The 25,496-nt window shown below is 43.1% G+C and overlaps 1 protein-coding gene across 8 annotated transcripts in view; it reads left to right on the top strand.

The window, feature by feature from the left end:
- APBA1 (amyloid beta precursor protein binding family A member 1) overlaps window positions 1-25,496 on the top strand; it is a 203,535-nt gene that overhangs the window by 9,667 nt on the left and 168,372 nt on the right. Inside the window, exon 1 of one of the 8 annotated variants that reach the window (XM_080670109.1) lies at window positions 12,549-12,568. The exons of the other annotated variants lie outside the window; for them this stretch is intronic. The gene's annotated coding sequence lies outside the window, so the exon portion shown is untranslated. Of the gene's footprint in view, window positions 1-12,548; window positions 12,569-25,496 lie in introns of those variants that run through there. 8 annotated transcript variants of the gene reach the window in all.

Raw genomic sequence — 25,496 nt, 5'->3', positions numbered from 1 at the left:
AGGTACATGCCTTTGACCGGAATTGAACCTGGGACCCTTGAGTCTGCAGGCTGACGCTCTATCCACTGAGCCAAACCGGTTAGGGCTCAAGTAACCTTTGAAACAGACATCCCCTTTTCATGAAATCTTCAGTCTTATCAGGTAATATGTTTTGACATAGTTTCTTTCTTTAAAATTAGTTGCTATCACATCCAGTGTCAATGAATTACTTGATTTTAAATTCTGGTATCTTGGAGATAATAGGGTTTTTGCTTTTTGGCATTCAGCAAAAGTAATTGAGAGAACACCTCATAATATGAGAGACTTTATATGGATTCACATTTAAGGCAACTTTTTATGAAATATAATTTTGGGGGGAATAGAAATATCTTATTTTGATATATGCAAAGCGATCGTGGGAGGTTTTTAAAGTGTGGTGGTGGTAAAAGCCATCCCTGCCCACTAAGTTTCCTCTACAGCCTCCTCCTCGTCTACTCCATGTGGACTGGTTAATGTGAAAAACACAGCAATGTTTTATTTCATAAAGAAAATGATTAGCCATCATTCTGAACACTGTAATCATTTGTTTCTGACTTTTGGTAAATTTTGTAATTGGAGATCAATTCTGTATTAATTAACAGGGACACCTTATTTTAAAGAAGTGGCTTAGTCTCTGTTTTGGACACGGTTAGACTTCATGATCCCTAGTGAGAATACAATTTACACCATGTCCTAGCAATATAGGTAAATGTATGCAAACAAACACACGTGCACATACATGCATGCACAAATCACTGAAACAAAAGTTTTAAAAATACATGTCCTTCATTATGTGTAATACACTCTGATATTTTCTATTCTACTAGAGGCCCAATGCACGAAATTCGTGCAAGAGTAGGCCTTCCTTCCCCCAGCTGCCGGCACTGGCTTCCCTCTGGCACCCGGGACCTGGGCTTCCCTCGAAGCCCTGGCTTTGTCTGGAAGGTTGTCCGGTCTAATTAGCATATGACACTTTTATTATTATAGTTGTGGTTGTGGGTCCACTCAACTAATTTCAGCACTAATGAACGAGTCCTGACATGCAGTTTAAAAACACTGTCCTATTGTATTATATCCACCAGAAGAGTGCTTATTTCCTTAGAGTGCGAAATAATTTCATGTCAGAAGGGTTCCCCCCTCCCCCATTTGTTTCAAATTGTTAGCACATTTGGATATTTGGTGGTGTGGGTGTACAATGTCACAATAATCCTAAAGGGAAACGTTCTTTTTGAGTAAATATTTTCTATCCAAAAGAAGAAATTATTAGTGCGAAAAATGGAAAGTAGAGTAAGATGAATGGATCAGTTCTTAAATCTGGTGGCTTTGTTCCCAGAACCTGAATGTTTTCCCTCGGGTCTGCCTGCCTGCACACACTGGCCCAAAGAAATGCACAGGAGGGAGTTTGCAGTTTAGAAAGAAAAAACTAGTTTAATATTAAATTGGCCAATATGGAGACCGGGAGCTTGTACTCTAAACAAACCGACGCCCTGATAATGTGTAGGTTAGAGATGATATAGGGCAAAAATCACAAGATACCACGGGTTAGGGGCTCGGGGTCGTGCTGGGAGCTGATTGGTCAGAGGTGAGGGAAAGGTAATAAATCATTTCTTTAGGACTTGAGGACAGCTCTGAGGGTTTTTCCCCAGTGTCCCTGTTGGTCTCATGGGAAAGTAGTCAGAGGGTCCTTTCACCTTAGGGCTCAGGAGCTAAAACATAACTTAGGTCGAAATGTGATCTTTCACCTGCCAGAGGTCCAAACTGTGTGACCATTAGTCAGGTCGGGGCTACTGTCTCCTGCTGCCTTGGGGGTGGCTGATTATCTGGGGCAAGGCTAGGTCTCTGAGAGAGAGAGAGAGAGAGAGAGAGAGAGAGAGAGAGAGAGAGAGAGAAGGTCACTCAGTTTTAGTTTTAATTCCTTCCTTTCTTTTGCTCATTCCTCAATCTTGAGAGAGAAGGGGTGATGCCTACTCTAGCTGCTTCCTGCTGAGAAGGAACACAGTTTGACGGTTAGAGGAATGAAACTGTTTTACATGTAATTGAAAATATTACTGGGTCCAGACCAAGGGTCTGAGGTTTGAATGATTATTGGTTGCTAGTTTTAGTCGTCAGGACTAAATAGCAACACCCAATTAGTATCCCAAAGAAGCCACAAAGAAGCAAACCTAATATGGACATTCCCCAGTGGCTGGGAAGGAAGAGAAGTGAGCCAGTGAGTGAATGCATCCACATAGGAAATGTTACCAACCTGGTCTATGGTTGCAGTCATATGGATTAACAGATTAATAATATTGGCCTCCTAAGCAGGGGTATATGTACAATATTCTTGTTGGATTTGGGGCATGTGGTCTCTTGAATGTGGAGTGGAGGAGAGGAAACACAACTTACCTTTGGTGACTTGCTCCATCCATCGTTCCCAATCTGAGATGTTGAATGTGTGTCTTATCCAAGGCATCCCTTCCGCACTAGACCCAGGCAATAGTCCACAGACCCAGTGGTCAGACTGGTTATGTATTCCTGCATAGGTGGTGGCCCACGGCAGGGAGGCATCGCCTGTAACAGGTGGAAATTGAAACGAGAAAGTTAGAGATTAGAACACAAACCGTCATCTTGGATCTCAGCCAGAGGGTCTTCTTCATTTTGGTGAAGTCTAGCTCGGGTTTTCAGATGTTCTCCCTCTGAAGAGCTTCCTACAGTCTGCAGTGGGCTCGCAGGAATCCTCAGGTGGTGGAGTGGTGGTTTCTGATGATACGGTCACTTGGGTGGTAGGTAGTAAGTCTGGAGCCTGCTTAACTTGAGAGTGGTGAAGCCAGGGCGTGGCTCTAGGTTCACAGAAGAATGAGTGGTTAGTAAAATCTGATAAGGGCTCACCCACATGGGTTCAAGTTGGTCATCAGGACATTTGTTTTTCCAGGATTTTAAAGATACTGAATCTCTGTGGTTGAAATGTAATGGGACATCTGTGGGGTACTTCATCCTGTTAGAAGAAAATTTATGAACAGCAGTTAAAGTTAATCCCAAGGATTACCTTAGAGTGTCTAATTATTTAGTCTTTGGGACATGAACATTTCTAAGATTTTCTCTAAGACAGGAAGGGCATTCCATATAATATTTCATAAGGACTCAGTTGAATCCTGCTCCTGGGGGCTACTCCAATCCTAAGCAGGGCAATAGCCAATCCCATTTTATGCCAGTCTCTTGGCAAAGTTTAGCAAAGGTTTAAAGTGTGGTGCATCTTCTCTGATTTTCTGGTACATTGTGGCCTCCAGGAAGCGTGAAATTTCTTTTGTATTCCTGAACGTTGAGAAACTTTCTGGGTCACCGTGGCAATAAAGGCACTTCCATTGTCACTTTGAATAGAGGAGGACAGTCCAAACCTAGGAGTGATTTCTTTTAATAAGGCTTTAATTGCTTCCGAGGTCTTCTCTGATCTGCAGGGGAATGCTCCGGCCCATCCTGCGAAAGCATCTGTGAAGACTAGCAGACACCGGTAATTTATAGTTGTTTAGGGCATCAGAGTAAAGCCAATTTGCCTACTGTCTTTCTCCAGAGTCTAATCCTGAGCTCCGGAACGCTCTGACCCCTGGGTGAGGTCCTATTTTAGAGTTACTTCTGGCACACTTAATGATCTTTTGAATTATCTGTTGAGCAGTTCTCTGCATATCTTGCCCGGTAATATATTTCTGAATCCATTGGCGTGTGGCATCCTATCTGTAATGGGTGCTCTGGAGCGGTTTCCTCCATCAGGTGTTTTGGGATCAGAATGATTTCCTGTTCATTGCTAATCCATCCATCATTCTGGTGAGTAGAAAAGCCCCATTCTTTTGCTCTTCCTAAGTTCTCTGAGGAATATTCAGGCTGGTCTAGCTTTAAGTCCATGTCAGGAAAGGGTGGCTACTGGGGTATGGGGAGTTTAGTTTGAGCTGTCAGTTTGGCAGCAGCTTGATCTCCTTTATTATTTCCATGGGAGATTGAGCCATCGGCCTCCTGATGACCTGGCCATGTCTGATGGCAACCTCATTAGCTTCCAAAACGGCCTTCAGGAGACCTACTGTCCCCTCTTTCTGGTTTCCCGTGTCCATGAAGCTGCTTCCATCCTCAAACATCTCGAGATCAGGATTCTTTAGGGGATCAGTCAGTCAGGGCTGGGCAGCTAGAATTGACGTGTTCAGTTATTTGAATACAATCATGTTTCGGGGTCCCTCTGGCTCAGAGGGAAGCAGGGTGGCTGGATTTAGAGTAGAGATAGTCCTGAGAATTACATCAGGATTGCCTAAAAGAGTGTCCTGGTATTTTCCCTTTTGTTCTAGTAAGGGCAACACGCAGGCACTGTGAGGGGCTGTCCCAGGATGGGACAGGTGGAAGGTCACCGGTAGCTGCCGTGGCCCTTAGACAAACGGCCGTCGCTGAGACACGGGGTCCAGCTGTTTTGAGAAGCAGGTCACTGGCCTTGTAATGTTCCCTAGATTCTGGGTCAAGACCCCCAGTCCTATTGCTTGGATTTCATGTACAAGCAAGTCAAGCAGCTTTCTCAAGCCTGGGAGGGCTAGGGCAGGGGCCGTCCATAACTTTTCCTTAATAGTCTGGGAGGCCTTTCGGCGTCCCCAGGCAAAAGCCAAGGCTCTCGATCTGTCCCTCACATAATGGTTTTGCAACCACGCCAAAGTTTGGAACCCCGATCTTACAAAAGCCGGCCATTTCCTGGGAATCCCCTTAGCCACTGGCAGATGGTGGCATTGCCAACCTAGCGACGGCTTCCCGCCTGCCTGGGAGCAAGTTTCTTTGTCCTGGAGATAATGCAAATCCAAAACCATCACAGAGGGCTAGGACATTTAGGCTTTCTTTTGGGAAATGTCATCTCTGTCCAACCCAAGAGTATAAGTATTTTTGTCAGAGGGTTCTTTGCTGAGACTGGTGAAGGTCATCAACAGACTGGAGTGGCTTGTCATTATGCAGTGGAAGGGTAGGTGGGCTCTGAGAAGTCTTCAGCAGTACTGTCCTTACCTTTAAAGTCTGGGTCCTCCCATTCAAATGCAAACAGCTCCTGAGACTCAGGCCTCAAAGGTACCCAAAAGAAGGCATCTTCTAAATCCAGCATAGAAACCAACAGAATTCCCCGGACAAGGCGGTCAGCAAGGTGTAGGAGTTAGGGACCACCAGGTGGATGACACCCACTATTTGGTTAATGGACCACAAGTCCTGGACAAATCATTATTTATTAGTGCCTGTTTCTGCACCAGTAAGATGGGAGCTAGAATTTAAAACTAAATATAATTAGTCGTAAAGACCCTCGGTTCCAGCTTTGCTGGGGCTGTGTAAACTGTGCCCACTTGCAGGGCCCTGACCTCATGACTGGACTGATTAGTCACTGGTCTGGGTAATCTCCCCTCACAATTCTTTCCTGTTCTTTCCCCTTCCTGCCTCTTTCCCAAGACGCCACCCCCAAAACCCTGCGAGTTTTAGATGTTCAGTTCAGTTACTTAATTCTCCATTTTAACCTAATGTATTTCTCCCCAAATGTGAAAATAGTTTTTACACCCAATTAACAATTTTCATTCCAAATAACTTGAGCGCACAAGAATCTTATTTCCTGAGCCTAATACATAGGGGAATTTTGTGCTAAAGGAGCTAGAATTTGTTCCACAGATGGAATGTCTTCATAGTATTAGTATGAAAGTCTAACTAATCTTATGTTCAGGGATGACGGCATCCTTTATGCCTTGCTAGTTGTCTAAGGTAAATACATACCAGTTCTCGTTTTAAAACCTCAGCAGGTTCCCAATCCAGTGAATGAAAACAAGTTAACATCACAACCACAAAGCACCGGGCACTTTGCTAAGTACCATACACAGTTAACTCATTTGCTTCTCATAATGATCCCACTTATTCTTCAAACTCTTATCAGGAACAGATATCGCAGACAGGACTTTGAGGCTCTCAGAGACTACAGGAAGCATAGGTGTGTCTTGCCTCAGGCCCAGAAATAGGAACAGGCCAGACAGCTCCTGTCCTCAGTCTCCTTTGACCTGGGCCCAGTAGGACTGGCTTGTTTGTGGTGCCCCTGTCCATGGGGGACGTCTGTCTGTGCGTGTGTTACTGTTGCACTGACATCTTTCTAGTCTCTACACCATGAGGTGCAGGCTCAGGACAGTTGTAATTGGGGGCTGCCATTGCTGAGCTGCCAACCTTGAGCAAGCATCTGGATTTGGCGGAGCCTCAGTTTCCCCAGCTGTAAAAGCGGGAATGATGAAACCTGCTCTCTCTCTCTCTCCCCACATAGAGCTGCTGGGAGGGCCAAACGAGCCATAAAGGGTTACAGAGCAGTAAGGTAGATGTGTCACTTCTTCACCGTGAGCTTGGGCAGAGGTGACGTCTCCCTCCTCTAACCAGGGGTCAGCAAACTAGGTCTGTATCACAACTCTGAGCTCTGCCCTTGGGGTGCAGAAATAGCCATAGACATTACATAAACTTCATTTATGAACACTGAAATTTGAATTTCATAGGACTTTCTCGTGTCACAAATTTTGATTCCTCTCTTGCTCTTTCCCCCCAGCCATCTAGCTATAAAAGTAAAAGCCTCTCCAAACTCCCAGCAGCATAAAACCAGGTGGTGGGCCAGATTTGTCTCACAGACCTGAGCTTGCGGACTCCCGGGTAGATGCTCACAGCACCCTGCACCACTGGTTAGCAAGCAACCACAGTTCACTTTGGACAACAGCAGTGCTGCCCCCTTTATTCCATCTCTCTCTTCCAAAATATCCACCCCCACCGACATATCTGTTAAAAATCTCCTTCAGCACTGGGAAGGATAATAGCATGGAGCTAGTATCTACATGCACACGTATGTATATATAGCACATGTGAATGCATATTTATTAAATTAATGGAGATAATGAAATCTGTTGCTTTCTATGTAACTTATTTCTCCATCTTTAACAGAAATTCTGCCTGTTCTTCAGTAAACCTTTGGGGATAATTGAGTTAACTTTTTGTTATTAAATTTAAGGGCTTTAAGATTTATGCTTTCAAGTCCCCCAACCACCCCATCAACCCAACCTCAGCCCCACCCACCCATTAACCATAAAAGGAAAAGAATTGCATGGAAGGAAGAAGGGGAAAACAAAACCAACATTTCAGCATAAAGAAAGATTATTAGAGAATAACTGAAGTGGCCAAACATTTAGCCTTGGTCCCTGGGGCTTCCCGTCGCTGTAGGAGCTGTGGAGGCTGAGTGCTTTTCTGTCTCAGCTGCCAGCAGCCCTGCTATTTGCTGTGCTTTCCCAAAAATTGAACTTGGGGGCAGAACTCTGTGCATTTGGCTATAAAAATAAAGAGGACCTGGAATACTGTATTTCATCTTTGCACCACCTCTTTTTATGTTGTTGTTAATCCTCACCAGAGGATATTTTCCCACTGATTTTTAGAGAGAGTGGAAGGGAGGGAGGGCAAGAGAGAGAGAGACAAACATCGATGTGAGAGAGACACATTGATTGGTTGCCTCCTGCATATGCCCTGACCAGGGCCGGGGATTGAGCCTGCAACGGAAGTATGTGCCTTTGACCGGAATCGAACCCAGGACCCTTCAGTCAGAGGGCTGACGCTCTACCCACTGAGCTAACCGGCTAGGGCTGCACCATCTCGATACCTGTGATGCACGTATTTCCCCAACACGTGTCAAGGAATCACCCACATCTCTGAAAAGCAAAGCCTTGATCACAGCTCCTGTTTTACTTCTGAATAAATATAAGCTGGGAATAGAATTATCAGGAAATACGTAAATTTAAAATGTTCTTCTCAAAACGAGGTGGACACAGCTGGATGGTGGAATCACAGCAGTGTGTGTATGTGTGTTATTTTTCCAAACATTCTGTGACAAATATGTTTCTCTGCATTCTATCGTGCGGAAATTATATATGTGTATGCACATGTGTGTGTATCTAAGGGGTGGGAGGAAAGGAATATGCTAGAAAATTGGAACCAAAATCATGGTTAGTATATAATCCTTATTAAAATTGTTAAGAAAGGGAGCAATTAAGTCGGCTTTCGAATGAGCGCTTGACTTTATTTTAGCCTGCCAAAATATATTAATTTGCTGTAACGTGGAAAAAAGATGCACAGCTGGTGTAAAATAAATTTATAAAGTGTGCTTTCGACTTGGCATAAATGGTTAGCGCTCTGGTAGATGCTGTCTAGCCTGGAAGATGGAATGCAAAGCCCGTTTAGAAGTGCGTATTACATTTAAGTCCTGCGAGGTCTTTGAGGCCTGCCTGGGGAGGAGTGAAGGCTGAGGGGCTCAGGATTTCGTGCCTTCTTATGTCTGAGCGGCTCCAGGTGAGACACAACGCATTAGCTGGCGATGCAAAGACTGTTTTCAAAATTGCCCTTAGTGGACCGAGGCAGAGGGAGAGGGATGGGGGGCAGGCTTCACCAAGAACTGCAAGGTGGTGGGAGGTAATTAACCATCTGTCTGCAGTTTCTCACGTGGAATGAGAAGCTCCCCTGGAAGCCGAGAGGCTGTGCTCATGAAGGAGGAGGATGAAAGTTCCGTTCACGATGTTAGCTGCGCAGTGAGTCTGATCTTTGCTTCTTTCTGTTGTAACTTCCCCCTTTCTTACCCGCCCCCTCGTGCTTTCTAGCACCTGGGGGGTGACAGTGACGCCCGGCTTGTCCCATCGCGTGGCTTGGTGGATGGCTCTCTTCCACGCTGGAGTTTTTCGGCAAACGCCTGGTCTCCGTTGGTTGTCTGTTGGCATGTAGGGCTGTGACACTACACCCGGAGGTCTGCATCCATTGGCATGGTTCCTAGAGGTCTGGTTGGGCTCGCTGAGCAGACGCTGGGAAGAGGGTTGGAGAGTAGGGCTCTGCTTTAGTAAGAAGCTGCTGCCAGGGCGTGTAGGAAGCCATCAAACCTGGTGTGATCGCAAAGTCCTGAGTGAGAGCTCTGGGCTCTAAGTGCACCTCAGGGTTGTCCCCACCTGAGTCAGTGGGGTCGGTGTTTCATGCTCCCTGCCTGTCAGTTATTGGCTAAGGGCCTGGGGGTGAAAGGGATTGTGTGTGTGTGTGTGTGTGTGTGTGTGTGTGTGTGTGTGTGTGTTGGGGAGAAGGATAAATTTGTAGGTGTCTGGCTCTTCACATGAAAGGGCAAAGCTAGTGCTGGCTGTTGGCCCAGCGAGGCTCTGGGCAGGACCCTGACGTTGTCCACCAGCTGCCCAGAGGATTCTGTCTGGGGCAGTCAGACAGAGAGCCATCCATTAGCTTCACTGGGAATCCCCAGATGCCAGTCTTACCCCCCACCCCCACCCCAGGAGGACTGCTGGCTCCTGGGGATATGTGTGTGTTGCATGGAGCAGAGGGCTGGGATCCAATTTTCTGGTTACAATGAATCTCCTGTTTCCAGAGCCTTCTCCACCCCATTGTTTGTTAGAGCTGCATGCCTGGGGTTTCACAGTCCAGTCAGTTCCAAAGAAATGTGTGGAAATCTCTAGTTGGTGGATCTTCTCTGTGTGGGTTTATACCCTAGCTATGCCTTTTTATGCATTTAAGTGGGGTCTTGAAAGGAAAAGGATAAACATACATGTGGTCATTTTACCACCTTTAACCACTCAAAAGAAAAGCTAAAGTAGAATCTTGGAAGGAATTCACACACACACACACACACACACACACACACACACACTTAAATAATTATATTCCTGCAACTTCATGGAAATAGGCTAATAGTTGAGATTTAGCTAATCTAAGTATTATCTAGCAAAGTGTTATATTAGCCAAAAGGGTTCCCATGTTATCACACAAGAATTAATCTGGACAATTGGCTAGTAAACAGAAACCTAAGTAAAAACTTTGGCAAACTCCAAAATACTGTCTCCTTCAGGGATCTCAAAATAAAGAAACTGCCCTCTGTGTGTAGCAGGTTTATTGACGGACTAGGCTCAGCCCTGGAAATAGCTCACCAAATAGCACTCATCCCCAGTTCTTCTCACATGCAGGCTTCCTAACCCTAAACAGTTTTGTCTTGTCTTCCCCATTAGAATAAAAAATTCTCGGGCAGGTCTCTTAGATTTTTAAGGTACTCTTAAATGGTGAAATGTTCAACCCAGTCTATTAATCACATAATACAGTCCAGAGTAATAATAAAAATTCCACACTACCACCTAATTTTTGATTTTTCAAAATTACAATGTAACTTGAGCATATAGTGAAGAGCAGAAATCTCAAGTGTGCAGTTATTGGATTTTCACATATCTGAAAACCCAGAGAGCTAGCATGTGGATCCAGGTATAGAACATTTCCTGCCCCTCCCTGTCCTCCACCCCCATGCTCCCTCAGGTCCCTTCCCAGTCACTATTAACCAGCAAGCACCCTGAGAGGTAACCCCTACCCTGACCTCTATCACCATGCAGCAGTTTTGCCGGTTTTTAACTTTATAAAGATGGGATCATAGAGTATTTAACCTTTGTGTCAGACTTCTTTGTTCAATATTATTTTTTTTAAGTTATCTTTATTGTAGAAAGTATTACAGATGTCCCCTTTCCCCTGCATTGACCACCTCCTCCCCATTCCCTCCTCCGCTCCAGGCCTTCACTGCACTATTATCTGTGTCCACGGGTTTTGCATATATACTAGTACCTGTAAGTTCTTTGGTTATACCCTTCCTGCCCCCCTCCCCACCCCTTTCCTCTGAGAATCGTTAGTCTGTTGCATGCTTCCATGTTTCTAGATCTATTTTGTTTGTCAGTTTATTTTGTTGGTTTTTTTTTAATACTACTTTAGAGATTCATCCATATTGTATTTATCAGTAGTTCATTCCTTTGTATTGCTGTTTAGGAATCCATTGCGTGACTATCCTGAGTTTGTTTATCCACCCTTCCGTTGAAGGACGTTTAGGTTGTTTCACTGTGAACATTCTTGTACATTTATTTTGGTGCACATATGCACTCATTTCTATAGGAATGGAATTGCTGAGTCATAGAACAGGTGCATGGTTAGGCTAGCAATACTGCCGAAATTATATACTTTTTTCATTTCCATTTGCATGAAATATCTCTTTCCATCCCTTTATTTTCAGTCTGTGTGTGTCTTTTGATTTGAAGTGGGTCTTTTTTAGGCAACATATGTATGGGTCTTGTTTTCTTATCTATTCAACCACCCTGTGTCTTTTGATTAGTGCATTTAACCCATTTACATTTAAAGTAAATATTGATAGGTATATAGTTATTGCCATTTTTTTCATATTTTAAAATCTTTCTTCTTCTTCTTAAATAAGACCCTTTTAACATTTCTTGTAATACTGGTTTGTTGGTGATGAACTCCTTTAGCTTTTTCTTGTCTGGGACAGGTTTGATGATTCTTGAACTTAATATAAAGAGAATCACATAGGTACTTTAAAAAATTCTTTTATTGGGCATAATATGTATGAGATATATCCATGTTATTGTATGAATCAGTAGTTCTTCTCAATGCTGTGTAGTATTCAGTTGTATACGTACATGATGATTTGTTTATCCAGTCTTCTGTTGATGGACATCGGAGTCATTTTCAGTTCTTAGCCATATGAACAAAGCTGCTATGAACATTCTTGTAACGTCTTTCTGTCTTCATTCATACTTCTTGGGTATATATATTAGGAGTGGAATTTCTTGGTCATTGGGTAGTTTGTGTCTAGTTGAAAATATTTTAATCGGTTTTGTAAATACCTTTCTGTTTGATGTAATCTTAATATATACCCTTGACAACTCAAGGATGGATATAGGTAAACATGTTCCACACAGAAATATTTTTTGTTGATTTTTTTCTGATAAATTTTATTGTCTAGGTCAGTTAATGGAATGTAATTTTGTTACTTTATATGTCAAAAGTAAATGAGGCATATGCTTGTGAATTCACAGGATACGGGACAGATTATTCATGCATGTTTGAGGCCTGTTTTTGTCACACTCTGTTAAGAAGCCAACAACCATCCAGTAGTAGGCATTTTGTTTTATCTGAATGAACAAGGTTATGCATTCAGAATATTTTCATTAAAATAGTTTGATGTACAACAAAACAAGCCAGTGAATATTTTAACTTTGAATGTTATCGTTTTAAACATTAATTTAGTCCTATTTTAATCAAAATATATTAGTTAATATATTAGCTAGAATACTGTAAAGCAGCTTTAAAAAACGCCTAGTAACAATAAAATGACAAACATTTATATATTGGACCAAAGCCCTCGGCAGAGGAGGACATGTCTGGAGGGGGCCATGGGGGCCAGCTGGCTGACCACAGAGCCAGAGCCGGGCCGGGCAGGAGCTTCGGGCCACTCTGTATTCTGAGGACAATAGGAAGCCATTTAGTGTTTCCAATATAGGAAAGACATGATCAGATTTGTGGTTTTCTAAGGCAGCAGATTGGAGAGGGAGCAAAGGCAAAGCACATTTGTAATCATTTTGCAAATTGGAAGGTGTTTCGCCTTCGAGGCCACTGCAGAGCTCCCAGGGGGACGTGGTGAGTTGGGATACTGCTGGCAGGAGACCTGGGAGAAGTGATGGGCTGGGAACCTATTTCGCAGGTAAAGCCATCAGTGGTGGGGGTGGATTGGGGGTGGGAGGTGGGGAAACAACAGGCATCGTGGCTGACTCTCAGGGTTCGTTTTGTGCTGCTGGAGGGATGGGGTTTCCAGTCACTGAAATAAGGGATGGAAATGGAAGATGACTCGGTCAGAGGTGACTGGGGCAGAGGGGTGGGCAGTGAGTGGGGAAATCACTGACTTTAAGGTGTCTGCGAGACCTGTGTATGAGGTGGGCACTTGGACATAGGCATTTAGAACTCTAAAGGGAGGTGTGGACTAGAGATGATGCTAACCAAGCATCACAGCTTTAGAACCCAGACTCACTAATCCATAGGGATGCCTTGAGTGTTGGTCCATCAACAACTTCAGAAAGGCAGCACAGCAAAACATTGGGGGGTGAGGGCAGGTATGGGAGTGGGGTGGGGGGGGGCAATGGTAAGATATGTACACATATAATACCTTAATAAAAAATTTGAAAAAAAAGAAAAAAAAAAAGAAAGGCAGCACAGGTGAGGAATAGAGCAGGGAACCAGGAGTTAGGCCAGTTGAGAAGCTTTCTCAAAGCTTCAGACCCTCTCTGAACTGCCTCTGGAGCTCCCCTGCTGGGGTCCAAAAACCATAGGGCTCGATGCTCTTACATGGAAAACTTCTCTATGGCGTTAAAAATAATTTTTACCCACTGTGAAATGGACAAATCGGTTGAAAGAACAAAGCCCGAGCAGATATGGCTTACAAATTCCAAAGTATTTGATCAGTTTATGACTTTACTATGGATGCATAGTCTGTGGGGAAACGCTTATAAATATGTTTACATGTAAACTTGGCTAATTAGTAAAGGTTATAGTATCAACGGCTGATGAATTGGAAGAGTTACTTGTAGCTCCTGAGCTTTCAGTGTATCAGGGCTGACTATTTACAGGCTTCTTGTAACTTCATTGTGAAGTGAAAGCCATTTATATGTTCTGACCCAGGCTCTGGTTTAGCTTTGCTCCTGTCCTTGTTCTCATCTCCCTTTGGAGTTGCTCTTGGTGAGAAATGGTGAGGTCAGGGTTCTAGGGGCCAGACCACGAGGAACCAGCATATAGAGGACTGTTACCTGAGCTCTTCGCTTCCTGGCAGGTGACTAGCGCTTCACCTGTCCAGACGCCCTAGACAAGGACCTCTGAGGTGACTTCCAGCTCTGACTCAGTGCAGGATTCAGGCCCACACGGCAGCCGGCAAGGCGGCCCAGCCTGGGCAGCAGTAGCCGAAACCCACTGGCCACACAGCCCTGACCTTCAGGCCTTGTCCTTGTCATCTGCCTGTCCCAGCCCCTGAGAGGCCAGCGCCAAAACTGCACTCAGCAGCCTGCCCATTTTATGGAAAAGGGCTGATCGCGAGCCTCATTGGTCATGCAAACACCTTTGGTTTGATTTCCTAGAAAACAACGCTGTCGGAAGCATTTTATCTGAAGACTTTTAGACACCCAGTAGTATTATTCTACCTATTTTTGTCTATTTGTGTGTACTCAGATCTTTACATTTTGGTAATGTATGTTCTGGTGCATTAAGGAAGCAACTCTTAAGGCAGGGTTAATGGAGGTTTGCTTTTCTGTTCAATGACATGCATATCCGAAATTATTTCTTTCATGACCTTGAATGATAACGTAAGCATAAATTTGAGGAAAATATTGTCAGGAAACCCGAGAAGCGATAGACTTTGGCTGTTGTTTACCCTGAAAGCTGTCAGATAGAGATTACATGTAATATTTGGAAGTTGGCTGGCTACTTCACTGGGACTTTTCATGAAAATGCACTTGCCATATCCAGCTACTTTGCAAAATGCTGATAAACTCGGGAAGATGGGCGTGTTTTTATGACTTGATTTTAAGAGTAATGACTTATGGAATTTAGATATTTTATCTGAGGGAGGCAAGGAATAATAAAATAGCCGAAGAACTGCAAACTTGAGATTCCATGACTTGCTTCCTTTCACATACTTTGTGAAGGAAACGGTTAAGATCAGTAGATAAGTTTCCAACAGAGCCAGCTTTCTGAACACAAAGAGCTGTAATCCCATTAAAACGTCTTGCTGCTAATGAAACCTCAGGACCCAGCTTCAGACATTTTATTTGATGACACAGGTTTTATCCTCCGTTACTAAGCCACTGAATCCTATCCGGGGTTCTGAATATTAAGTAATGATGCATTTCCCGGCAAAGCAGCAGAGAGGGAGGCTGCAGGCCGGATTGGCAGTGCATTAGGGGTGGGGTGTGTTCCCCCCAGGTACAGGTGATTCAGAGGAGCTGGCCACCTCCCTGTGTTCCAGGATTAGGGCAGGAAGGCACTGAGAAGCCCTGAGAAGTTCATCACAGTTCCCGGGGTGCCGGGATGTAGCTGCAGCCACTAAATTACAGCCCTGTGTTCCCCTCCCAACTTGGGAACTGGACAGAGAAGCAAAAGGCAAGAGACAAACGGAGCTCTGTTACTGATGAAGCTCATTGGAAACTGTTCCTTAGGTGTGCGGCTGCCAAGGACTGTCTGGAATCTGTCTCACTCACTCTCAGCCCTGCCACAGTAGGGGCAGGGAGCCTGGTAAGCTCACCTGTGGGCAGAGAGCAGACCAGGATGCACCCGCTGTGGGCAAGCAGAGGAGGGAGGGGGAAGTGGTGGAAGCTGGGCATGCTCAGGACTTCCTCCCAACTCTCTCCCACACTGGACACATTCCCTCCCAGGAGGAGGGGTCAATGTTGAGGAGTGAGGTGGGGCCAGAGAGGCCAGGAGAGTGAACTGCAAATCCCAAATCCAGGAATCCTCGTAGGAATATCAGACCAAAGGAAGGGAGTTGTTCCTAGAACATTCCAACGGAGGTGGAAGGTAAAGACCAGCATTCCTGCAGAAAGTAACCAGACATGTTTCTGTATGTTTTAAATAACTTTTTATTGTGCAAGAATTACATATGCCTGGTGAAGAACCTACAAACTGTATATGAGCAAAATGAAGGAAATCAATAGCACCCATTCCACAAGCCCAAGATAATGTCGGTTAGTATTTTGGTGTAATCTTTTCTTGTGCGTGTAACAAAAATACAGCATCTGTACTATTTTACATCCTGCCTCTTTTCACTTAACAATATCATAAAGAACTTTTAATAAATCTAGAAAATGATGCCTAGAAGCACATCAAATAAAACTTTTTCTCTTTTCAGCTTGCTGATATGTTAGAGGACTTGTTTTCAATTGGTTGTAAGATTGGCGAACAGATAGTAAAGCAAAATAAAACATTTACAGTATCAATGTGCAATAATCAGGATTCTTAGATGCAAGCAACAGAAAGTGACTCTGGGTGACCAAGCAGAAATGTTACCGGGTAGCTCGTAGAATTGTTGGGAGAACTGGGGAGCTGGGATGAAGGTTGAGCTTCCTGGAATGGTATCCAATACCAAGCCTCAGAACTGGTCTGGCCAGAAAATGCCACCTCTTCTCAGCTCCGATGACATGCAACTTCTGGGCCAGAATCTTTTTATTTTATTTTATTTTTATTGATTTCAGAGGGGAAGGGAGAGGGAGAGAGAGATAGAAACATCAATGATGAGAGAGAATCATTGATTGGCTGCCTCCTGCACACCTCACACTGGGGATCGAGCCCGCAACCTGGGCACGTACCCTGACTAGAAATCAAACCGTGACCTCCTGGTTCATAGGTCGATACTCAAACACTGAGCCATGCTGGCCGGGACAGATCTTTTTTCTTTTCTTTCCAATTTTATTTCTTAATTGTAGTTTAGATTTAATATTATTTTGTATTAGTTTCAGGTATACAGTATAATGGTTAGACAATCATCTACTTTACAAAGTGTTCCCCCTGAATTTCCAATACCCACATGGCACATTCCACAGTTATTATGATATTTTGACTATATTCCCTATGCTGTTCTTTATATCCCCATGACTATTTTGTGATTACTAATTTGTACTTCTTAATCACTTCACCTTTTTCACCCAGTTCTCCAAACCCCCACCCCTCTGGCAACCATCAATTGTTTGTTCATTTATTTTGTTCTTTAGATTCTACATATAAGTTAAATCATATGGTATATTTGTCTTTCTCTGACTGACTTATTTTACTAAACATAATACCCTCTGGGTCCATCTATGCTGTTTCAAATGGCAAGATTCCATTCTTTTTTAGGGCTGAGTAATATTCTATTGTATATATGCTTTTTTATCCACTTGTTTTTTGTTGTTTTTTTTTTGCGGGGGAGGGCTGGGCACTTGGGTTGCTTCCATTTCTTGGCTATTGTAAATAAGGCTGCAGTGAACACGGGGGTGTACATATTCTTTAAATTACTGTTTGGGGTTGTTTTGCACATATTCCCAAAGTGGAATTGCTGGGACATAGGCAGTTCCATGTTTAATTTTTTGCGGAACCTCCATACTGTTTCCATAGTGGCTGCACCAATCTGCATTCCCACCAACAGTGCACAAGGGTTCCCTTTTTGGACCAGGATCTTACCTAACGTAACTGTGGGCCCTGCCATCACTGAAGCCCTCTCTCTGTGCCAGGTATTCAGCTACCACCTCTCCTGCCACCACTGAAGAGAGAGTGAGCCTTCCTTCTTCCCCTTTTGCATCACGAGGACCTGTGCCTGCAGGTCTGTGTGGCTGGCAGAGCCCAGGTCAGATGCCTTTTCTTGAGATACAAGAGAAACTGGCCAAGCAGGTCTCTAGTTTTTTCTCTGGTATTAGGGGAGGCAATCTTGCCTTCTCTAACCTGAGCTCAGAAAATAGCTAACTCATCGAACACAGAATGAAGTTCAGGCAGGGTGTAGCCAATTGAAAGAAAAAGGTTTTGCCCATGTTGTGTCCCTGTGAGTCCTTGCTTGAACTGGTGTTTTCAAATAATTAACCAACTTCCCATCCTAATCATGTTAGAGAAATTGACTTCAATGCTGTTGACTCATGTGGCTTGGGCAAGTTACAGTCTTTCTCGTCTGTTTATCCCACAGGTCAATGAGGATCGAATACAATGAAAAATGCGTTGGAAACAATAAAGAACATATAAACTATAGTTATTCCATCCCTTAACCAATTTCTTTATATTTCCTTTGCAATCCAGTCTCCATCGGAAACTTTTGTCTTGACCATTACCATGCGTCTCCTAACACACAACCTAGTAACTCCTAGCTTGATTCTTTGGCAGCATCTGACGCCTTCCCCACCCCCACACCCAGTTCCATCGCCATACCTCTAGTCACTTGCCACATAGATCCTCCCCCCACCCTTTGCCATGTTATTTTCTAGGGGCCCATTTTTAGAGCTTTCTTTAGGTCCTCTCATCTTCCACCCCAAACAACCAGACATTCTCATTCTACTTATTGCTACCAGGTGTCTTCTTAAAAGCACAGATTTCATTACCCCTGCTCCCTACTACTCACAGAATACATTTTATTTCCAAGGGACTTCCCCATTAGGACCCTGACTCTCATTCAGCATTATTTCATAGTTCCCAACAGACATCCCCAATGTCCTCTACGCAGACCAATTACTTGTGGTCTCCCAAACATGCCCACCACTAGGCTTGATTCAGTGTGTCCTACTTCTGGGGTGCCTTCCCCCATCTCCATCTGTCAAAACATTGTCTACTCTTTTATTTCTAAATCTCTGTTGTTTCTGTAGTAATTTCTCCTTTTTCATTTTTTAAAATTTCTTATTGTCCTGGTCAGTCTTAGCAGATGTCTGTGTTATCAAATTGTTTTAAAGAATCATCTTTTGGTGTTTTTTTTTTTTTTTTAATTTTGTTTTTGTACCTTAATTATTTCTGCCTTAATTATTTCCTTCTTTTTGTTAATTGGGGTTGGATGTGGGTTTTCCCTCAACTTTTCAATTTGAATGCTTTGTTCATTTATTTTTAAACTTTGTTTCCTAATAAATGTATTTAATCCTATAAAATTTCCTCTAAATACTGTTTTAGCCACATCTCCATATTTTTTTGCATGTAATGTTTACATTCTAATTCAGTTTAAATATTTCTCCTCTCCATTCTTCAGGCCTTTTTTTACATGCTACCTCCCCCATCACACATCCAGAATCTGTTTTATTCTACTTTCCTTGAAGATTTTTTCCCCTCTTAGGACCCTTCGTATAATTTGCCTTAATAATGATCTGTGTGGATGTTTTAATCCCTACAATGAACAGTCTGTCCCTTGACAGTTCGTTTCTTCTGGCTTCAGCCCCAGTGCAGTGCAACAATAGTATGTATTTATTATTATTAAATTGTCTGGTACAAAGGTTCTTATTGTTAGCTCCCATGCACTGAATGATCATTCAGGAGTGCCAAGCCACACGTCACTGTGAAAAGTCCTATGGTGAGTTTAAACAAGGTGAAACTCTTGAGGTTCCATCTAAGACATATCGGTGGAAAGAGAAGAACAGGATTTCTGGACCTCTAGAGACAAACCTCTGTGGTGATAGCAATATGATTAAATGGCCAAAGAGGAACTGAGCTGCATCTCTAACTGAGAACTAACAACAGAATTTCTTTTTTTGTTGTTGCCTCATTGCACTGGCTAGGACCATCAATACTGAATAAAAGTGGGGATAGAAGTGGCTTTCATCAGTAACTGTAATGTGAGGTGTAGGCTTTTCAGAGATGCCCTTTATCAAATTTCCTTCTATTTATATTTTGCTGAGAATTCTTTTTATTATGAATGGGTGTTTAATTTGGTGCAAAGCTTTTTCTACATATATTAAGATGATCATATAGCTTTGATTTGTTAGTCTATTGGTATGGTAAATTATGTCAATTGATTTATGAATGTTGAAACAGCCTTGCATTCTTGGGATAAACCCTACTTGGTCATGATGCATTATCCTTCTTTTATATTGCTAGGTTTGGTTTGATAATATTTTGTTTAGGATTTTTATATCTGTTGATGAGGAATATTAGTCTGTCTTGGTATAATACCTTTGTCTTGTTAAATATCGGGGTAATGCCAGCGTCATATGAGTTCTACTCTTCTATTTTATGGAGAAGGTTGTATAGAATCAATATTGCCTCTTCCTTAAAATGCTCAGTAAAATTAACCAGTGAAGCCACTTGGATCTAGAGGTTTTTTTGTAGGGAAGTTTATAACTATGACTTCAATTTCTTTAATAGCCAGAGGGATGCTCAGGTTATCTATTTCTTCTTGAGTAAATTTGGGCAGATTGTATGTCTTCCAAGTGATTTTTCTGTTTTATTTACATTATCAAATTTATTGGCATAGAGTTGTTGACAATATTTCCTTATTACCTTTGTAATGTCTGTAGGATTTGTATCATATCATTTCTGACAGTGGTAATTTATGTTTTATCTCTCTCTTTTTTGATCAGTTTAGCTAGAGGTTAGTGAATTCTATTCATTTTTTTTTAAAACCTTTTGGTTTAATTGATTTTTCTTCTGTTAGGCTTTAATGCACTGTTTCCTCATCTCTTAAAATCTATGCCCTAATATGAACAACATAAAATCTCATTTTTCCCAGGAGATTTCCAGAATGCTTCTAAAGGACTTTTTTTCATCACCTAAACACTTGATACCAAATCCTGGTTAAATAGAATATATATTGTATTTACGTGTATACCCAGAATCTAACATAAGTTGATCCACCTTTTCTTCAGGCAGATGGTAAGGTAGCTAACTAAAAAAAAATCACACAATTTTTGGAATTATGTATTGGATCTACCACTTACTAGCTATATAGCCATGGGCAAGTTACTGCCTCTCTTCTGAGAAATAGGGATAATAATTTTTTTTCTCATGGTTATTAGGCAATACAATATATACGAAGTTCATGGAACCTGACATTTGCTAAGAAATCAATAAATAGTGACTCTTTATCCTATCTAATAAAAGAGTAATACGCAAATTGACCGTACCTCCGCTATACCCACAAGCCACGCCCACCAGCCAATCAGGAGCGAGTATGCAAATTAACCCAACCAAGATGGCTGTAGCCATGGAGTGAGCGGGATGCTTGGGTTTCCCTGGCAGTGGAGGAAGCCAAGCTTTCCGCACACCCTGGCCAGCCTAGGCCTCCACTCAAGGCTACAAAGTTTCAATTATAAAAGATAAATAAATCCCAACAAAAATGGCAGCAGCCATGGAGCTGGAAAGAGCAGGAGGCTTGAGTTGCCCCCAGTGATGGAGGAAGCCAAGCTTTCTGCACACCCTGGTTGGCCCAGGCCTCCTCTCACAGCTACAAAGTTTCAATTATAGAAGATAAATAAATCCCAACAAAAATGGCCGTGGCCACGGAGCAAGCAGGAGGCTTGGCTCTGCTCAAGGCTACAAAGTTTCAATTATAGAAGATAAATAAATCCCAGATCCCAGGGCCTCCGCTTGGGTCACCGGGGGGCGTGGCCAGCCTGCAAACCACCACAGGCCCCTCGCCCAGGCCGCCCCACACCCCAAGGGAACCCCCAACCTGATCCAGGACACCCTTCAGGGCAAACCAGCTGGCCCCCACCCGTGCACCAGGCCTCTATCCTATCTAATAAGAGAGTAATATGCAGATTGACTATCACTCCAACACACAAGATGGCTTCCCCCATGTGGTCAAAGATGGCTGTCCCCAGGTGGACACAAGATGGCCGCCACAAGATGGCCAGCAGGGGAGGGTAGTTGGGAGTGACCAGGCTGGCAGAGGAGGGAAGTTGGGGGCGACCGAGCCTGCAGGGAAGGGCAGTTGGGGGGGACCCAGGCCTGCAGGGGAGGGCAGTTGGGGGGACCAGGCCTGCAGGGGAGAGCAGTTGGGGATGACCGGGTCTGTAGGGAAGGGCAGTTAGGGGGGACCCAGGCCTGCAGGGGAGAGTAGTTGCGGAGGACCAGGCCTGCAGGGGAGGGCAGTTAGGGTCAATCAGGCTGGCAGGGAAGCAGTTAGGCATCACTCAGGCTGGCAGGGGAGTGGTTAGGGGGTGATCAGGCTGGCAGGCAGAAGCAGTTAGGGGCAATCAGGAAGGCAGGCAGGCGAGCAGCTGGGAGCCAGCAGTCCTGGATTGTGAGAGGGATGTCCGACTGCCCGGAGGGTCCAAGATTGGAGAGGGTGCAGGCTGGGCTGAGGGACACCCGCGCCCCCCCCCCCCCTCGTGCATGAATTTCGTGCACTGGGCCTCTAGTAATATTATATACATTAAGTATTTTCAATTTTCCAAATATAGAACTTACATTATTAGTATAATTTGCAAGCATCCAAAGGGTGTTCGTGCCTCAGATAAGGATTACTTAAATTTGTCTTAAGTTTTCCAAATTTGCTTTATTTCCCAAGTGTGAGTGCTCACACTAAGTTTTATGGTTACCCAATCAAAAATAGTATATTCTATAGTTAAAATAGTTTCCTAGTAATTTTTAAAGCAAATTTTTGTTTATGTATGCATATAGGATATGTGTGTGTATATATGTAATGGTTTTAGAAGTAGTACAAATATATACTGTACAAAATAGAATGGCATCAAATCTGAAAAAAGCTTGCTATCATTAATATTTTCTGTTCTATCTCTCTTCTCTTTGTTATTTACCTGTTGAAAAAACAATCAGGTGGATTTTCCTGTAGGATGTTCAGAGTCTGGAATTTATTAACTGTTTCTTGTGGTGTCATTTCATATGCTCTAGTCAGAACTAGATGCTTCATTAAATTCAGTTTTAATTATTTTTTGCAAGACTGTTTCATGAATGGTTTTCCTAAATGTATTAATCTATTGGGCATTGCAAAATGATGGCATTTTAATTTTACCATTCTCTCATTTATTAGGTGGATGTTCTCTATAAAGAGAAATTTCTCATCAACTGTCTGTACTGACTTACTTTGATTGTCTGTACTGACAAGGCAAGATAATTGCTTGATTCTTTTTCTTGTTTACCAGTTTTAAAAATAAGGAGTTGGTTTGTTCACCCCCTTCAGGGATAACCAGTGAAGAGAAGTTTTTATTGTTCCTGTTGACTATAGTGCCATGAATTTAAATACATTTGATGTGTTTTAATTCATTACAGCTTGGCTAGTAGGAACACATTCAAGTTGGCTCCTGAATTCTTTTCATATAATCCTAGTGGTCTTTGATGGTTCCCTTGCTTATGGTGTAATAATATATTCCAGGTTCATCTTTTATATTTTCTGCTCCAGACCTGAAATCATTATTTCTCCTAAGAATCCTGGCTTCTTTTAATGAGAAATGGTAAAGATCACAATCCATTGGGGCTACTCATTGCTACTGGGTGACTCAATTTTTTAGGCCAATTTAATGGACAGAGTTGGGAACATGTTTTTTAAAAGACAAAAGACATCATAAATCCATGCTGATCCTTCCCATTCAAATTCAACACCACAGGATTACAACTCCCTTTTAAAAGAGAAACGGTTGCATAGAATCACACAATTTCAGTGAGCTCCAAACCTCATTTAAGGATAGACAGATGAAAATATTACAAAAATGTCTTTTAATTACAAACTGTCAGTGCAAAGTAGAGGGTTTTTACATTTATAAGTAATAATTTAGTGCAAGTGACAGGAGAAGAAGATTGGATTATCATAGAAATTAAAACCTCTATAAATTCTCCTGCAGCTCTAGGGACCTTGAGAATAAATTGGGCATGGACCCTCCTGCTTGAGAATGCCTAGCCTATGCCCAACGTAGAGAATATCTCTGTTATTCTCTATGGCTTCATTAAAGGTTACACTTTTTATCTTTTTTCCATTAACCTGAAAGAGCACCAAGGCATCTGAAGTAAAAGATTTTTCATATCGTGGCTTAGACTGATTCTAAGATTATTTTTTCTAAGTAAATGTTTGATGGGACTTTTAGTCATGTCAGAGTCTTTTGCTGACTTGAGACCTGGGATTATGATCTAAACATAGACACACACATACCCACACAAGCACATTCACAAACCAGCTCTTAACCTCAGACACATAAATGAGGAGTCGGCCATGGGCGAGGGCTTTACTCACTTTACCGTGTATTCATTTGAGAGTGTTGTCCCCACAGCCAGATCCCTGAGCTCGTTTGAAAGACGATTCTCCATGCAAAAGTCTGAATGGTACACAGCTCCTTGAGTTCCTAAAACTGCAGCTCACCAGTTGCGTTGTGTTTGGAAGAAACAACAGCATCTTCAGAGGTTGCTAATGCTGCTCGGTGGTGGGTTTTGCAGGAAGGCATTCGTGGTGATGTCCTGATTCGTGAAATACATGCCACACTCGAACAATACTGCTTTTCCTAATTTTCTTCCTTCTCTATCTCCTGTGCCCTGGCTCCCTTTCTCCTATATTGAATACCTCTTCTCTGGCTCTGTTTTTAGACCCATTATCTATTTTTTTTCTAATAAAGTATAATTTTTTTGGCATTACTTATTGTTTATAATTATGCTTTTTAAATTATCATGATAGTATTGAAGGTCTTAAGGTTTTAGATCACTTTTGCTCTTACGTGTTTTGGGTCCACCTAAAATTGACAGAAAGTGTCCACAAGACAAACACAGATTCTTTGCATCGGAGTGTCTTCATATTACAACTGCCTTTTAGCCCGGGTCTGCTGCCCCAGGGGATTGAGACATCCTTTGCCCATTTATTTACTTGGGCCAGTGGTTTATCACTAAAGCAGCCTATAACATTTACTGAGTGATTTTCTCATATTGTATATGACCTTAAGGTGAAATTACCGGCTGATTCATGTTGTGAAGCTGGTAACTGCTGCTGGTGTCACCTTCTAAACCTAAGCTTCTGGTTATAGTGGAGAGCTGCAGCCCTGGTCCTCAGTGTTACTGCTGGCTTGGTTGTGACAGGGAGAGAGCTCCAGGGTGTATTCTCTGTGCACAAGTCCGATTGGTACGCAGCTGTGCTAGTGTGTTCCACCAGGCCAACTTGGAGAGGTAAGAGAGTGGTAGAGAAACTTGTATTTGAACTTGTTCTCACGGCCATGGTAGCAGATGCCTCAGTGGACTGAATGTGGATGAAGAGGAAACTGACCATGTAGGAGATGGCGTACCAGCAAGTCCTCTTCTCCTGTAAGTGGTCAGGGAAATAACATTTACCTGAGCAGAAGGGAGGACAGTAAATGCTGAGAGGATCGGGGTCCCTCCTTTTGCCCTCCTAGCTGGAATGACAGAAGAGTTTGGAGTGACATGCTTTGGGTGAGAATCTCGGCCTTCTGTGCTGTTTTTTCACACTAATAAAGCGTTCAAAGTGCTACCTTTCCTGCGTGCTTTGCATGGTCATATGTCCCAAAGCTTGACCTATGTGCCAGTCAGGTTCCAGCAGGGAACTATCAGGTAATTTAGGAGAGTTTAATGAAGGGACTATTTGAGACCATATGTTCAGGGTTATGGAAAATCAGAGACATTAAAACATCCTGGGGCTTGGAACAGTGCAGAGCCTTGACCCCTCTAGGCCTAAAGGGGCCAAGAGAAGGAAGATGATCAGACTCTGGAGAGAGGAGGGGTAGCTGAGAAAGGCCACTAGGCAGGAGCTAGGGCCTTTGGGAGAGGTCAGTGCTGGTGACCCAGCAGAGAGGGAGCTGGAGGAACAGACCCCAGATCTCTCTTTCCTTCATCTCTCCTACCTCCTGCCAGTGCCTCCCACTCGCTGAATCCAACCAAAGCCAGAGGGTAAGGAAGCCCATTGAGGCAGAAGGTCAGCTTTCTGAAACACAGAACAGAGGGAGAGTAGACCCGAGGAGGCAAATGGAAAATATCTAACAACAAAGCTATTTCCTATCATGTATACAAATGTGGACTGCTTTATACAGGAAAAATGATAATTATGGACGCGTAATACAGATTGCTGATTTCATATCACTGTGTGGGTTTGAAGTGAGAACTCCAGTGATAGGCGGACTGAAATTAGTCGTCGTCGTCATCAGTGTGCTTATCTCAATATTTATTAGGAGCTTACTTTGTGCCAGGCACTGTTCTAAATACTTCCT

This window comes from Plecotus auritus (genome assembly GCF_963455305.1).
Source record: "Plecotus auritus genome assembly, chromosome: 5".
Lineage (NCBI taxonomy): Eukaryota > Metazoa > Chordata > Mammalia > Chiroptera > Vespertilionidae > Plecotus > Plecotus auritus.
The sequence above is the reverse complement of the archived record's forward strand: the minus strand, read 5'-3'. Positions and strand labels throughout refer to the sequence as shown.